This window comes from Gallus gallus, chromosome 5 (assembly GCF_016699485.2).
Source record: "Gallus gallus isolate bGalGal1 chromosome 5, bGalGal1.mat.broiler.GRCg7b, whole genome shotgun sequence".
In the NCBI taxonomy this organism is placed as follows: Eukaryota; Metazoa; Chordata; class Aves; order Galliformes; family Phasianidae; genus Gallus; species Gallus gallus.
In genome coordinates this window covers 45,377,751-45,390,442 of record NC_052536.1, presented here as the reverse complement: position 1 = coordinate 45,390,442, position 12,692 = coordinate 45,377,751, and the positions used below count along the sequence as shown (strand labels likewise).

The 12,692-nt window shown below is 35.0% G+C and overlaps 1 protein-coding gene across 12 annotated transcripts in view; it reads left to right on the top strand.

Annotated features, from left to right (window-relative positions):
• The window catches only part of DICER1 (dicer 1, ribonuclease III), a 64,841-nt gene that overhangs the window by 11,450 nt on the left and 40,699 nt on the right, over nucleotides 1–12,692 (top strand). For all 12 annotated transcript variants that reach the window (XM_046941796.1, XM_046941801.1, XM_046941795.1 and 9 more), the window contains 2 exons: nucleotides 5,162–5,227; nucleotides 6,094–6,194. The gene's annotated coding sequence lies outside the window, so the exon portion shown is untranslated. The remainder of the gene's footprint in view (nucleotides 1–5,161; nucleotides 5,228–6,093; nucleotides 6,195–12,692) is intronic.

Genomic DNA, 12,692 nt, shown 5'->3' with positions numbered 1-12,692 from the left:
AAAGCTTATTAATGTTAGACACCTGTGATCCCACATGTTGTGGAGAATGTGTTCCAGTTGTATTTTGTGGGTCTTAAATATTTTTCATTTCTTGGTCAATCATACGGCAATGCTTAAACTTCTGAGACCTCATTGGAGACATCTGTTAAAGACAAACGTGTTTGTTTCCTACATTGGAAACCTGAAGTTATAGAGCACAAGATAAGCTCCTCAAGTCTTTGCAAACCATTCTTATTTTCATTACCTCTGGTTCAGGACTGAGAATATGCAAGATAAACATCACTTGCTCTTATATGTATCTTGTCACTTTAACTTCAATATGGATGTTAGCTCTCATGTTGCCACCTTTTCCCCAAATGAATTCTTTCAGATATCTGAATCACTTTCATTATCTTGGTGCCAGTTGTTTGAAAGCTAACATTGCAACAAAGGACCTGTGTTGTGAAAACACTGTATGAAACTTACATCTTTATAATGATAAAATGTAATTTGAAAAGCTTCTGACTAGCTCTGAATGCTAGGCACTATACAATTTTTTTCTACTTTATTGAACAACATTGAAAAGTGAAGATTGATGCATTAAAATAGCTAATAATCACTAATTCATTATAACTTTCTTAAGTCTTAAAAATTTTAGTTTAAGTAATGTAAAAGAATGTTCAAGTTCTACTTTTAAATGCGTGTGTTTATATGGAAGGAATAGCAATGTCTATAATCTGCTGCATCTTTTAGTGAGATGTTCATTGTACCTGTCTAAGTATGTGTCATCTAAGTGGCTGTTTCTAGGCAGTGGCCTGGTGCTTAAGGGGGGTATAAAAGTCTCTGCCTTCAAAAGAGTTGTAGTTCTTTTCAACTTGACTCCGATAGAAAGCATTTAGTAACTGTTACTAAGCTAAGCTATCTTAATTCTTCTAGATTCCAGGTATTTTGAATTTTCTTTGTGAAGTGCTTCATATTGTGCAAAGTTTTCTTGAGTTAATTCCATTAATGCTGCCAAACACACTGCACTTGTTGATTTGATTTTTACTAATCATACAGATTAGTAATGCTAGCCCAGTTGATTCTCAGCTCTTCAGGCAAGAAATGGCTCAATATAAAGGCCTTTATTGTCTGGTGCTGTGCACGGTAAGTCAGTCAGCCAGCTGTGTAGGTTAAAATATGAAGCATTTCCTTTTCTAATGATTTTCTTTTTTCCATTTTGGAATTCAGATTGTTTTTATGAACAGACACGACTTTAACATGGGAAATTCTGTTCTTATTTTTTTTGTGAGGGCCCTTGAAACCCTGCTAGGATTTCATGGGGGATTTTCGTCTATACCTTTAAATGTTATTACATAGGCTGTTTAAACCAAACAAATACAGAAGTTGGGCCTGTAGATGTCTGACTGGAGCTTGGGTTCCCTGGCATCTGGGGCTTTGAATGCCTTTTCAATTTGGGAGCATTAGTAGGTGCTCTTTATATTACATATTTTTATGGACTTGAAATATTGCTTCTCTCCCACCTCCACATAAAAGAAAATTCCAGCACTGTACCTTCAAGTCTGTGGCCAGGAAGTAGTACTTACAGACACACAAGTGATTAGGGAGAAGCCTTTATTTTTAGGAAAACAGACTAAAAACTGAAAAGTCCAAAATGTAATTAAATAATGTGCTAATAAATACATAGTACTTATATATTTCGAGTATTACTTTAGGCGTTAGGATGAGTTGATTTGCACTACAAATAATAAATTGTTTTGTTTTTTAAACTAAGCCTGCTGATTGTGTGCTGAGTGATAGGTGAATTAATAGCATGACCAACATTAGGAGATTTGAACTCTCATTTTAGACTGGTAAAAATGCTAGAGGATGACGTAAAACTCAGATATCCATAGATGTTACTTTATAAAACTAATGCCTTCAGAGAAGACCACTTGTATTGTAGGATTCTATCTTTGGATGCTCTGACAGAGGGAGAACAGAGGACTGTCAGACACCTCTGTTTAGGGGAGCTTGACTTGCCACATGGAGACGAAGGGTTTATGTTGATGCAAATAATGGGCTTGAAAGCCCCACATGGGGTTATATTCAGAGGGCAGCTTCTGCTTTTATTTACCGTAAGCAAGAATAATTGGTACTTTAGAACTGTACTTGGCTCACAGCTTGCTCCTGGATGGGGGGAAAGGAGAAATACTTGTCCTAATGTCTGCTTAATTGCCTTCCTGCCTTAACATTAACCTTTAGACAAACTAAATAATTACAAGAAAACAACTTGTTGCCCAACCAAAGGACCAAGTGATTAAAAAAAAATCATCAATATGTTCAGCTACCCTTTCTGGTAATACAGATGTAGTAATAATACAGGTAACTACATGAATTGGGGTCTATAAGCTTAACTGTGAGTTAGTTTTCAAATAGTAGCTTGGGGAGAAAAAAAAAAGCAAATTAAGTATTGCATGGAATAATTTCATTTTAATTGCTAAATCTATTAAATATTTTTGGCTTTTAGTTGACTTCATTTAAATATATGTACTTAATATTTTTTTTTTTCCCTCTGACTTTCATGGAGAAGACTTCAGTTTGTCAAGTTGAGAGTATTTTGTTTTGGAGCAAATTTGAGGTAGTATGAAGTTTGTACTGTGATTCCTAACTTGTTTTATTGTTTGTAGCACAGAATAACCAAAGAAAAATATTATAAATAAGCTTGCTGGGATGACACATGAAGAGGAGAGTGAGTCCCATTTTGTAATTGCCCTCTTCAAGATCCTGAAGTAGCTGTAATTAGGGTGAGGCAGGATGGTGGCCCAGGAGGACTTTCTTCTAACCACAGCCACAGTGGTGGTTTCTACCTCATATCCTCTGATGCTGCAGGACTTTGATTTGCCCTAGAATTTATTTCTGTTTGCTTGAAGATTATTCGCTTCATCAATCCTGTGGGTTCAAAGTCCAATTGCATAGATCTTCTTGCAAAATAGGAGTTCATTTTCAGGCTTTTAGCAGTTCATGAGTAATAGTTTAAGTATTAACATCATTATTAGAATGGGGAGAATAGCCATCGTTTGATTTTTAAAATATAAATGATGGAGAAAACTTCAAGCTGAAGTCAAGTAACAGGTCAAATGTGTGCTACTGTTGTCAGCTTCATTCCCACTTCTTTCTGGCAGTCATGTTGTTTTCCTTAATATCAGTGGTTAGCTATCACATTAACCTGGCTATTTCCTAACACCAAATGATGAAATGACAGTGAGACAGTGAGAAGAAAATAAAAATCAAAACTGTTGATATATTCTTTTATATACTTTCTGATATACACTTATTTTTTGGTGTTATCAAATGTCAAAGTCGCAAATAGCCACGGTATTCAAAGATCTTGCCTGTGGTCTGCAGAGGTGCCTGTTGGTTACTGGCAGATTGCCAGGGCACTGGAGGTCTGCAGAAGTCACAGTGTCCTTGCTTGCTTCTCTTGGCGTCCTGATAGGACTACTTACTTGACTGTTGGGTTTTTTATTTGTTTGTTTGAACAGTGCTGCTTTGTTCATTGAGTATTTAAGGCTTTTGCTGTGTGGCCAGTTGGACAATCGGAACACTTAGGGAACTCTCCCCTTCCATCATTATATAAAATATGTGAACCTTGAGCTCTTAATAGGAAGCTTTAAAAATATATATATGTTACTGTTGATTTTCACTTCTGGTATGGCTTCTGTGCTCAGTGATGTGAGAGTCATTTTAAAAAAGTCACTCTGCTTTTTAAACAATATCTTTAGTCACTGTAGAGTAAAATATTATACCTCTTGTTATAGTTTTGATTGACATCTCTCTCTATATATATATATTTGTCTATTTGCATATAAAACATTTATGAGCTTTTTTTTAATTTTTTTTTTATTATTTTTAAGTATTAGCAGATCGGACACTGATGTTTATTGAAATTCTCTGGTCAGCCCAAAGCGTTTCCTCGGTGGGGCTGGGAGCCCTGGAGCTGCAGACGGGGCTGCTGCCTCTGCACACCGGGCTTTGTCTGGGTGCGGGCACCAGCGCCATTGAGATGCTAATGGAGGGAGCTGCTGTTTTGTAGGAGAACTTGACTGCATCTCAGGAATGCGGCCTGTCTGGTTATATGTTAGCTTCGGCATTAAAAGGGCTACTGTAATTCATGTCTGCCGATCAATTGAGGCTGCCGACTTCTGTGTTACAGCTTTGATGTGCCAAAGGAAATTGTTGGGGTTGGTGGGGAATTACATTCTCCTTTTGGTTCTCCCAAATGTGAACCTACCGATTTGTTTGCTTTCTGCTTACCATTTGTGATTATGGAATAAAGTATATTTGCTGTGTGAAGCAATACGTGACATTAGCTTTCTTGACAAGTAATTGAGCCTTTTTTTTTTTTTTTCTGTTCATATCTGTTATGTGGAAGGGTAACTAAATGCTGTAATAACAAGAAAAGCTGAAAGAGATAATACAAAGTGTGGTATATTTCTGCACCTCTACTTCCAAAGGGATGACTTTCAGTTGTTAGGCTATTTTCTGGTTCATGCTGTAGAGCCGATGGATAAACGATTAACCTGTATGTAACAGGAATGTACTGTTATAAATTTGTTCAACTCACTGCATCTTACTGGTAATTTTCTGTGTTTTGTGCAGAAAAAGGGTGCGTGTGTGCATTACAAACATGAATTTGGAAAGTAGCTCTGGGTGTAAGATTTGAGTAGGTCTATTTTGTACGTTAACACAGTACTCACCAGACTTTCTGCATTGCAGTTCCCACACGTTATTGTTGTAAAATAAAGCAAAAACAGTTTATTTTGCTCTTTCAAACTAAGTCGGTTCTCTTGGCTATGTATTGGATGCTAAGTTTCTTTAAGACTTCTTCACAGCATTAGGTGAAAGCTGTGTGGAGGGAGCACAGGGGAGGAAAATTGTAAATCTAGTTGTACTCAGCTAGCAATTACTTTAGCAGATAAAACAGAAAATATGCAAATATCTCCAGAGCACTTATGGCTTTCAGATGCTGACTGTCTGTATCACCAGCCAAAAAAGGACAGATGATAATTAGATTTTGAAGGACCATGTGCTGTTGCTACAGAGCTAAATATTAAAATGCAAGAAAGCAGACTACCACATGGCACAATTGATTTTTATGGCAGTTCATGTTAAAATACTCTCTCTTTATATTGCCTTCTAGGTTACCTAGGGTGAAACAAAATTACAGGCTTGGAAACTCTGGAAAAGCTCAGCATCAGTATTTGAGGTAAAAATGAACATACTGAAGTAATCTTGGGAGTGTCCTTATTAAGTTCATGGAATTGATTGGAGAAGAAATTTTCATCAAGATTATTTTTGCATTTAAGTTTTCAGTATTGATTTAAAAGAAAAAATGACTTCAAATATCTTTTTAGATATAGCAAAACTAATACTTGAGGTGAATATATCATGTTAATTTTGTGCTTTCCAGCTTTGAGAATACTGTGGATCTGTTAGATATACAACATTTGTGTTCTTATGTTGTAGTTTTGTAAAGATGTTAACGTATGAAATAGACTTGAATGACTACTAGATTGATGTGAATAGGTAAATGTGTTTTTATAGGAATTAACTTGAATTGCATGCTATTATTACTAATAAAGTATACATATGCTGATGTGTTTAGAAAGTAAGTAATGTTTTTTCTTTATGATCGGTTTACTGTATTATGGCTTGAAAGTGTGATTCATTAGAAAACATTAAAAGAAATCTGAATTTCATTCTAACTTTAAATGAATTGTGCATGGAAAAATCATTATATTTATTTGAAAAATGTTATAAAACATTACTAATGTATTTCTCGTATGAACCAATTACTAATATGAATAGGATTAGGGATGCATTAATTCCTTGCATATTTAATCTATCAAAAAATAGCTTTTAAATTGTTTGTAGCTTTGTTTCTACTACTAAATTAAAATGTGCTTAGAGTGGATTTAAATATTTTGTTTTCTCTCAACCAGTTATAGTGTGGTATTGACATGTCATAAAATGTTTATAAGCAAGTGAATTTCTACAGCTAACCTTGATATTGTAATTCTCTTTAAAAATAGTTTTTATAGCTCAGAGGTCTTTTTTCTTCTTGCGTTTCAGAGCCGAAGCCTGCAAATTATGTGATTAACCTACAAGCTGATATCATGATGTCAAAATGCAGTTTGGAAAGCATAAGCACAGAGGCTGCAGAGATTAAAACGGTAAGTGCATGCTTTGTAGTACAGGAGAAATAGATTTTTTATGTATCATTTTGCTGTATTCTGCCTGATATGTAAAACTCCTTCAGGACCACCACGTCACCATAAGGTAAGTGAGACTGTAGAAATTTACCCTGAATTTCTTTGAAATGAATAAGAATGATTAAAATAGCTAATTTATTTTATCTGTAGGTGGTTAGATAAAGCAGTGGCATAAAGAAAAAAGGCATTTGTTGTGAAATATGTGCCTTGATATCTCTTGTGAAACTGAATGTAAATGTGTTCTTTTTGTTTTGACATTTTTAAAAAGTGAATGTTGTGTTTAAGTATTTCTTGTGGGTTTTTGCAGTGAAATGTATTTCTATAGAATAAATAAAATCAATTTTTAAAAAGTGGGAAGAGGGAAGATGTGTAGGATTAAAATTAGAATTGAGTTTGTTTCAGATAGAAGGATAAATAAACAACAAGATAATAACTATATAACTAAAATAAACAAGATAGAAGGATGAAAAAATAACAGATAAAGTTATTGTCTTGAAGTGAATGGCAGGTAAGTTGTTACGGTCTTACTCCCAGTAATATACTTCAGTTTGAATTATGAGTTGAGCAAAAACAGGAAAGAGGCTGTCTGATAAAGTTGTATACAATAAAAATCGAGAACTTTGGTGTCAAATTGAGGACAGACGTGTATGGAGCTTCATTGGTCCGCTCCTTCCCTTGCATTCTGTATATCATATACTTAATTTTTTTTCTGTTGCACTCTATGTTAAGGGGCTGAAAGTGGAGGAATCAGCATCTCAGCAGTTCAGCACCCCCAATTAACCAACTGCATAGTTAGACCTGCAGTACTATGCTTTAAACATGTCTTTATAAAAAAATGGATAGTTTGTGCCGCTATCTGTATGTTTGTATTTGACAAAGGATAACCATCCTCCCTCCATTCATTTATTCTGAATGCTTCATGTACTGATGTGAGTATAGATACGCTAGAAACAGATGCATTTTCATTTTCTCATTTTATTTCTGCACTGGCAAATAGCTTATATCCCAAGTATACTATGCTGATAATTCTTTTGCTTTAAGGGTTTGTTGCAATGTACAGCAGCTTAATTTTGATATAAACAGTGTCCTGCTGGTGCGGTTAACTTAGCTCTGTGAGCAGCAACAGAAACTGTATATTAGGCATTTGCTTCAAAGCCAGGTTTGTCCATACCTGTGATGGAACACTTGGCGGATTTTAAGGGGTTGTCCATTTATCTGAATCTAAGTGTCACATTATACTTCATCTCTATTCTACTGCCAGAAAGTTAGGAGGAGTCTGGCAAGCATTCCAGCTGTTAACTGTACCATGTTGCCTGGAGAAATGCTTCAGAAGCAGCTCCTTCTAATATAGAGCCTCAACGTAATCCTCATCCTTAGTAAGCTCTCTAATGAAGCTTTTCTGAACATCAAAAAGGAACACTTGACTCCCTTGATGTGTTGTTAGAGACCAATGTTCTGGTTATACTGTTAGGTTATTTTTATATCATAAAATTACAACAAATAGCATCTAGTTGAAGATGAACGTTCACAGTTAATTGATTGTGCTAGAGAAACCAGAGAAGCTGGTTCTAGGAAAAATTCTTGCAGCTGAGCTTTCTAAGTGTTTATGCATTCTATTAACACTTGAAAGAGAATGGATCTGAATTTATTTCTTTTCGAAGAATGTTGTAGAACAACATAACTTGTTAGACAATGCATCTGATGAAGGTATTTGAAGGATAATGGAGTTTTGTGCAGCTGCACTGCATATATTGAAATTTGTTAAAGGTAGCATGAGGTAAAAATAATTTGATTCATCCTCTTTAATATTATTGTTTGATGGTACTTTCTTAGTTTAGACCTCTGAGCCAAATTATATTCTTCAGAAACTTAGGAAAATATACCCCTAATGCTGTTTTAGAAATGAGATAATATAGGAATTTTTTTTTTTTTTTTTGCTCAAATGAAGGTGAGCATACAGTTCTTGGCACAGAAGGCTTATAGTGTATGTAGAAGTCACTTTACTGTGAGTGTTCAGTAGCTGTGAAACAACTTAGTTAATATTTTCCATTTTCTTTAAATAACATTTACATTGATCTTCTACTCTGTATTTGTACTTGTAATATTTTATAATTTTATTTGTTCGTCTGTTTCCCAGGAAATAATTTTCTGTGTTAGTTCTTTGAACAGGTTAATGTTTCATGTAGTACTTGGATATGATTTATTGTAAGGAATGCAATATTCAGACTCTTTAGGTGTTCGTGTAGAAGAATATTCAAGCAGCAAGTTTTGATTCCTATTTTCATGTATGGATCATGGTTTGTTTACTTTCAAGTGATTTTTCCCATCTTTTCAGAGGCTAATTTCTCTATTCTAATGCTAACAGGGATTTTAGAGAATAAAATAGAAATTCCTAGGCAACAATTTGAACCTGCAGCATGAGAAATAGTTCTGGTATCAAGACTGTATCAGATAGAAACTCAGACATCACAGCTAGAGATCTGGAGGAAAGCAGAGGAAATATATTACATTTCACAGTAGTAATTTTTTTTGTTGTTGTTAATAGGAAGTATAGTTTTGCAATAACTTGCTATGAGTACAGAACATATTAAGCATGCAGGTAGCAGTTGAAAACCCAAAGATGTGTTCCAAGAACTCCAGTCTCTTTTCTGCTTACTTCAGAGTCTCATTCAGTAAAAGTTTTTAACAGCCCTTGGAGCAGGGTTAGATCCAGGATGTCCTATTTCAGGTGAGTGCCCTACTTGGTTTGGCTTGTGTTCCTTAATGCACTAAAACCTGACTTTTTTTGTGTGCCAAGGGACTCTTTTAACTTGGATATGGTCCTGTGGCTGAAAAACCTGCACCACTCTTCCAGAATTATTCTAGCCTGAAAAAAGCTCCTGTAAAATTTTCGTTCCCAACCTTGTACCTATATGAAGTATGTCTTTAAATGATAGAATAAGGCTTTAGGTTTATCTGAAGCTTGCAGTTCAGTGTGTTGATGTGAACAGGCATTAATTAAAATAAGGTCATCAAGTTGTGGATTTCACTATTAAGATTTTGAGTTCTGTGGCCACAATTTGAACTTTGTAGAGCTACTGTGCTGCTTTGTCCCCCTTCTTCTAACTCACTGTAGAGCCGCAGGAAGCAGGACTTCTGTTTTCTGTATCTTTCCTTCCAAATTTGTCTTCAGCAAGTTTTCAGTTTCTGATTGTCTCGGTATCTAAAATGACACAATCGATAAAGGTGGAACATCACAGCATATATCTTTGTTATTCACACTGGCAGAGCAGGACTATTTTTTTTTTTCTGCTTCCCACTTAGCTAGTTACAGAGTTCAGTTAACTTCTGTCCACAAATTCTGAAAGCATGCACTTACATCTCAACTGTTTCCAATTTAAAACCTGTTCTTCAAGTAGATGTTTTTTTTCGCTTTTTTATTTCTAGATGGTCTTGCACTGCTTTTCTTGTATTGCAGAACTTTTTCCTTGCAATTGAAATAGAGACTTAAAATGTATAATTACTTCATTATTGTGGCTTATTCCCATAATAATGTTGACATTGATCTTGTCAAATCTTATATACTTAGAATAGAAATAATACAAATGAAGGCCAGGACTAGGGAAAACCTTAGCACAGCAGGAAGCAGCATTGATAGTTTAGGTAGGTGGACTTCTTACCTCAACTGTGGTTTAGAGTGTGTGATGTTTCACAGGCTCTTCCAGAGCAAGCTGAACCTGTGTATAAGTGTGAATCTCTGTGCTCCTTATGATAAGGTAGCTAAACCTACTATCATTGTCATGGAGTCATATGCAGAAGATAATGTTAGCTTCTTTGTGAGTGTTAGGTCATGCATTTGGTTGTGAGGGAGATGGTCTCAGAGAGTGCTTGTGTTTGCAAAGTTGTGTTTATGGTTTGGAAAAGAAAAACTTAAGTGGAATAACAAAGAGAAGGCACAGCTGATCCAAAATGCTCTGTAAAATTGTGACTGGGAGTAAATATAAAAATGATTGGGCAGTTACCCTTAGAAACATAATATGTATTATACTTTACCTGGTCCATCCCAGCCTTGAGCAACTATAATGGCTGCGACCAGGTCTCCTTTAAAAAAAAAAAAAACACTATCCTTGCACATCAATTGCTGTATATAAGTAGGAAAACTGCCGAGGCAATTTCAGTGAAATGAAGACTTCTGTGTTCTCCAAAGGAATCTGTGTGTTTCCAGATAGCATGACACTGATTTGATTATAAAGAAGCTAGAGATATTAGAGCAGAGCCTTGTCTATTACCTTGTGTGAAGGAGAGAACCTTTCAATGGGTTTCTCTGACTGTCATGCACTTGAGCTGCCTGTTCATACAAAAGCTTTATGTTACTGCCCAGAGCTCTCAGGTGCTTTCGATCGGTGGCTGAAAACAATTGTATCCCAATGAAGTCCTTTGTGTGTGACTGATACAATTGTATTAATTACATGATGATTAACATGAGTACATTTGTGCAAATGCTTAGTAGATCAGGATGTCAAGAATTATCACCTTTACTACACACAACTGTATATAGCACATGCACTTGTTTTTTTTACCACTTGTCTTACTTGACATAGAACTACGCAAACTTCAGTGAAAGAACAGCCATAGAGCTGCTAGTTCCAAATGGGGAGTCAACCAAAACATTTTCTGGTCTGACTGGATTTAGACACCGTGTAGAGTTACTAATTGTTAGAACAGAACCTATGTGTTCTTGTATGCAGTTTGAAATGTATAAAAGCGATTTTAGAATCTCCAGGACTCTTCTTATATTACATATGAAATGAAAAACCATGTATTTCTGATTTTGTGATGTGTGTAGCCTATGTTGTTTTGTATTTGCAACTAAATAAAGCAATATCTGTTTTTTTTCTTTTGATTTGAAGAATCTAAAAGGACTCAGACTGAAACAATAACTTAAGTAACAGGACTGAGAAAGTAAATGAGAAGTACTTGTAAGATTTGCATGAGTTAGGAGGTTCATTCAAAAGTAACTGGAGAAATCAGCTAGAATCTCAAAAGCATTCTATAATACATCCTTTGAAAAACAAAATGCTTTTTCTTAAACTTCTGAATATATCACTTCTTTCTGGTATCTTCTCACCCTGACAGTTTCTCTGTAGCTGAAATTAAAATATAAGACTATATTCCTGCAATATTAATGTGCTTCTTTTGGTGAAGTTTTTTTTTTTTTAGTAGAGAAAGAAGAGTGTTGATTGCTGAGTCAAAGATGAAGTTTACCCTCTTTCACTTAGTAGCATTTTTCTGAATGTTTGTCTTCAGAACAGTGATAACTCTTTATAGTGCAATGGTATGATGTTACCTCAACTCAACCATAATGTTCTTGAATAGTCTTCCACTCTTTTGGGGAAAGAGGGGGGAAAAAAAGAAGAAAACTTCTTACTCTGACTAATGTCCTAGAGGACTGATCATGTAATTCAATGTAATTGAATTCTCTTTGTCTCAAGCAAGAGACAAAATATATTTGAAGTGGAAAACTGAGAGCTTCTTATAGTTACTTAATGTTAGTTAAGTTAGCTTATACATCAGTGTTTAGAGGTTCAAACTGTAAAATTTAACTAGGAAATGTGAATATACAAGGAAGAGCTACAGTGTTATATTAATTGAACTCATAAATAAAAGAGAACTCCACCTTGATTGAGAGAGAAATGAGTATTTTTTCCCTTTTTACTTCAACTGCTTCGTACTTGCCAAGCAGTTCTTTTATAACATTCGCTGTCCAATAGTTTCTATTATATACCATATCATACTTGTCTCAATTCTTTCCCAGTGCACGATTGCAAGACTTAATTTTCCCATAGTATAGAACAGTAGGAACATTTCTGTACAATAAGGTTATAATTCATTCAGTCCTATGGGAAAAGAAGAATAGATTATGCATTGATAATTCCTGAAAAAATGAAACGTTTCTAAAATAGCCAGTAATGAGGACTTCATAGACCTTCATAGGGAGCTGTTTTCTAGTACATAATTGTCATCAAATTGTTTGTTCTATAGCGCATCTTTCTGGAAACTGGTGGCTTATCTGTCAGGGGACCTATTTTCCATTAGCTCCTGTCATCATCATCATCTGTAATTATTAGATTTCTGCTTATTTTTCTGCCAATTCTGATCAAGTTATCTGTTTAATTGAAAACATGTTCTTTTGAAGCTCCTGTTCTTTTTCCTTTTGGTTAAAGTCTCTGTTCCGTGCATTTATGTGTATGTACATCTTTGGTTTTAAGAGTTCTTACTTGAAAATACGAAAGGTGGTAGATTTACTTATTACCTATGATTTGAAAATCTTTTTTCTTTCCTGAAGTAAAGTTAAAGCAGCTTTATATTTTTAATTTGTTATTCAAGAAACTTTAAAAGGAGGTTTGCTAGAATGCCAAGGGAACTTTGTCCTGGAATGTCCAAGTGCCTAGAATCAACTTTGCCCATAAAGCAGCTGTT